Genomic DNA, 4559 nt, shown 5'->3' with positions numbered 1-4559 from the left:
AGAGTATTTACACATCTTTACTCTGCACATAACAATTAGGCGACTATTTAAAGTCTCTTTAGTATTTGAGTAAACCTTTTTTTAAGCGACAGCTGGTATGAGATCACAACAAGGTGCCTTATTGTGCGCCGCGCCACCGGCGTCTTTAACTGCTATCGCACGAGATAAAAAAAAACACGAAATAAGAAAGAATATATCCAAATTGGGAGAACGTTCAAATCAGGGTCCGCTCCATGCCCAGTGTTCTACCATCCAGTCATGCTGTTTTTTTTTCTAAGCCACGCTGGTGCTAGAAATTGTCTTGCAAAAAAACCTTATACAAGCGTTATGTCGCGAAGGAATCGCGTTGACTTAAGCAATGTAATGTGTAGAAGAGTGAAATAACAACCAGGCGTTACAGAATGCGAATTGTGTAAGTAGGCATAACAGCTTGTGAATTGCATTATGATTGGGTCGCTTAATGCTTCCAACTCATTACAAAGGGCTAGAAGATAAATCTTTATTTTCGGCAGCCACCGAATCAATTAATGGAGTAGTGGGTACTTTGAAATCGCGCTTGCAATATAGTAACGCCAAGAGGGTTTGCAACGCGTTTAAAAAATGGTGCTCTTCCAGCTTTCGCTTTCACTGTGCGGTGCTTCCAGCGCAGGCCTGGCGTTTCTACCATAAATAAAGATATGTAAAGATTGGTAAAATTCAATATTTCTATTTGATGGGCTTCCTTTACGAAGAGTATGCACTTGTTTTCTCGGTAGGATCTGGAGACACTAGAAGAGGGGAATTCTCTCAAACGAAGCACCCGCAGCTTGTGATAACTTCTGATGTTTTATAGGGCTACTCTCAGTAATATATTTATCTCGTATTAGTTTCATTAGAAGATGAATTTGGAGCCGATTGATACTTTTGGTAATGTTTTAATGAACAAATTACAAATCAAGCAAATCCGTAAAAGTACCCAAAATCAAAACCATAACTTGATTCACTATGGAGGTTTATGTAGATGACGGATGGACCAAGTTTGATGTTCCGGGACAGCGTCGTGCACACGTTTCATTTTCCACTCTGTTTATATCTAAACATACAGTGCCTCAAGGCCACTCTTACTGGACGGCTTTAACCCATTATTGCCCCTTGTTGCATATCTGCAACACCCATGTCCGTGCCCTGCCGATTGCAAGGATCCTAATGCACCGGTATAAGTTGTTCATACTATGTTATTTTGAGGGTTCTTCGTTCCACGCAGTACAATTTTCAGCCGCTTGGGGGCCACATTCGTCGTATCTGCAGTTTTCAAAGTGGCAGCATCCACGTCGTCGTCGAGCTCCGCAAACAAGGTACTGTAAATATTTTTTTACGAGCCCTCAAGTTAACCTGCGCTGCTTTTTTCACTGAATGTGTGTTCGAAACACTCTTGACAGTAATCTAGAATCCAAAAGTTAGTTTTTTGCTTGCTCTGTTCGAGAAAATATTTTTTGCACGTGGTGTGTTGGAAATATGCAACAGTGGGCACTAAATGCCACAATTTTCATTGTTGCAAATATGCAACTTGGCTTTTCTGCTTAAAACGCGTCTTACATATCGTGACACGCCTTCGTTTGGAGTGTGTGAAAGGATGTTTGTTTGCTAATTTTGCTGTTTTAACAGTTTTTCAGGGACATACTGCAATTTCAACCTCAACATTCTATTCTGTTCTAAAAGAGAGGCCGAAGCGTTTTGTTCATGCAAACCTCCTAGATGTTATCGACCCTAATGAGAGCGATTTTTCCGCTGATGAAAAAAAAGTGACGAAGAAGTGTCTGGAGACAGCAGTGATGAAGGAGATGCCATCCAAACTGAGGTAAAAGAAGCTGAGGAAGAGGTTGCTACCTCGACAGATGCGCCTCCTGTAGATCGGAATCGAACACCGCGGAACACGAAAAGGCGGTACACATGGGTGAAGAAGGATTTTGATATCGAGGCAGGTAGTTTCGAGAACAACTTTCCGCTGCCACCTGCAGAGCCGCTGAGTGCAGTGGAATACTTTGACATGTTTGTTTCTCGATCCATGCTAAAGGCTGTCGTCGATGAAAGCAATAAGTACTACTTTCAAAAACATGGAACCACTCTAAACCTCACCGTAGAAAAACTTACACCTGTGCTGGGCATGTTTTTCAGGATGGGACTCGTAAACATGCACAGGGTTCGTGCTTACTGGGAAAATGGAAGTAGATATGAATTAGTAGCCCAGGTAATGTCCCATAACAGATTCGAAAAGATCACAAGCCACCTGCATTTTTTCGATAATGAAGCGGCCAATGACAAAGTAAAAGAAGACAAATGCTGGAAAGTGCGCCCATGGCTCAGTTCCTTGGGCAGCAACATGGTTGTCTTGCCCCAAGAAAAAAAAATCTGCAGTGGACAAAATCTTGATCCCTTTCTGTGGGCGGTGTTACATTCGTCAGTACATGCCTAATAAACCAAAGAGTAAATGGGGTCTAAAACTTTGGGCACGTTCCGGGGAATCAGGTTTGTGTTATAATTTTGATGTCTACCAGCGCTGCAACAAAGGTTTTTATGGCAGCCAGGGTGGCTACCAGCTTGGGTTGGGAGCTGCTGTCGTGCTCCAGCTGTGTTCCAGCCTACCGAAGCGCGACGACAACCTAGTCGTCGCTGATAACTTCTTCACAGGCCCTCAGCTTGTAGAGGAGCTTTCAAGAATGGGAATTTCCTATATTGGTACGGTTCGTGAAAACAGACTGAGCTGCGGCAAGTTGATGGATGAGAAATTGATGAAAAAGCAAGGTCGGGGCACCTGTGATACTTCAGTCACTTTGTGTGACCAAAAGACAATGGCGGCAGCGAAGTGGCATGACAACCGCACTGTTACTCTTCTTTCGAACTGCATTGGTGCTGACTCGCTTACATCAGTCAAAAGGTGGGACAGCAAGGAGAAAAAGCACATTTTTTTCGATTGTCCAGCGATCATTCCTTCCTACAACAGATCAATGGGTGGCGTGGATCTTCTTGACAAAATGGGCTTCTCCTATCGCTTTTCTAACAGGTCTAAACGCTGGTATATATATTTGTTTTGGCACACGCTCAAATATCAGCTGTTAATGCATGGTTCATGCACAAGAGAATTCTCCAGCAGCACAAATGGCCCCTACATCCTTGAGAGAATTTCTCTCTGAGCTCGAAACAAGTCTGATCTTACTCAACAAACGACCACCAGGGCGCCCTTCGATTCAGAATGTCACACAATTCAAGAAAGTGTGCCTAAATGTCCCCCGGGATGTCAGAAGAGACAGCAAGGAGCACTGGCCCACATGGAATGCAAAACGGAACAGCTGTAAGGCATGCCCAGGAGGGTACACCTATGTTTCGTGTGCCAAGTGTAAGGTGATATTGTGTTTCAACAAAGACTGTAACTGTTTTGTTAGTTTTCACCAGTAGGCGCCAAACAGCTATGCTTCAGTTTTGTGCTTTCTTCAATTTGAAAATTCGCCAAAATAATTGGTGGCAATAAAAAGTTTTTTTTTTTTCACTTGTCTTGGCATCCGTTTTATACACTACTGCCCATTGTTGCACATATGCAACATCCCATTAATAATTTGCAGACTATATCTTCAAGTTTTTTATTGAACATTTGTACTCCTAGTGACTCTAAGAGCATGGCAAAGAAATATTTTGAAGTTTGAAAAAATGTTTCTCATACTGGGAATTATTGGGTTAAGCTCTCCCATAGTAGAGTACCCTGTACTCTAAATCGAAACCCCCTTTTTCAAATCCCAACCCCCCCATCTAAACATACAGTGCTGCTAACTCTAGGGAAATATCCTTAGTTGTGACGGCTTTCAGCTCTCCCATAGTAGTGTACCATGTACTCTAAATCGTTAACAACTTATTCTAAACACAGTAATGTTTTCGTAACTTCAGTCGATGCGGCCTCATCCAGTGTGAGGCCCACGGGACGGCTTTCTGCTCTCCCATAGTAGAGTACCAAGTACCCTAAATCGTTGACCACTTTTTTGTAACCTCTCTCCCTCTTGTACATTACTGTTCACTTAATATCGAGACGGCTCATACGAAGTACTCGAAATCGTGAAACAAGCTTGAATATCTATTTCAATGATCGCGAAGGGTCAGGCGAAAACGGTTCAAAATTTATTGCTATAGCGAGATTAGCATGAAGAGTTATGGAAGCTGCGATTGAAGCGCGACTATGTGTGGAGGGAATAAACACTAAAGGCTGGAGCACACCGGCGACTAGCCGCGGTCGCGCGACCATTTGCGACTGGCGACCAAATTGCGAACGACGTCGATCGGAAGTCGCAAACCCGGAGAGTCACGTAAAGATCTCGTTATCAACGAGAACTTGGGCGACTGGCGACGATCAGCTCATCAGATACGGAGCCCGCTGAGCGCGACGCGTTTGTTTTTGACGGCTGTGTTTGCGTAGCATTCTCCCGGCAGCATCATAGACTTCGAGTCGAGTGATGAAGAAGAGGTTGTGGTGGTGCTGATGTGCTCAGCCAACGTGTCAGTGCTGGCAGCACCAAAACGTTCAAAGCAAGCAAGGC

At 43.7% G+C, this 4559-nt stretch overlaps 1 long non-coding RNA gene across 1 annotated transcript; it reads left to right on the top strand.

The window, feature by feature from the left end:
- The first annotated feature begins 1117 nt into the window (after positions 1 to 1117).
- Positions 1118 to 3520, top strand: LOC142776383 (uncharacterized). Its single transcript, XR_012887497.1, has 2 exons — positions 1118 to 1334; positions 1653 to 3520. It is a non-coding gene; the product is annotated as an uncharacterized LOC142776383 (long non-coding RNA).
- Positions 3521 to 4559: the final 1039 nt, after the last annotated feature.

Source organism: Rhipicephalus microplus, chromosome X, assembly GCF_043290135.1.
Source record: "Rhipicephalus microplus isolate Deutch F79 chromosome X, USDA_Rmic, whole genome shotgun sequence".
Taxonomy (NCBI): domain Eukaryota; kingdom Metazoa; phylum Arthropoda; class Arachnida; order Ixodida; family Ixodidae; genus Rhipicephalus; species Rhipicephalus microplus.
This window is presented reverse-complemented; position numbering and strand designations above follow the sequence as displayed.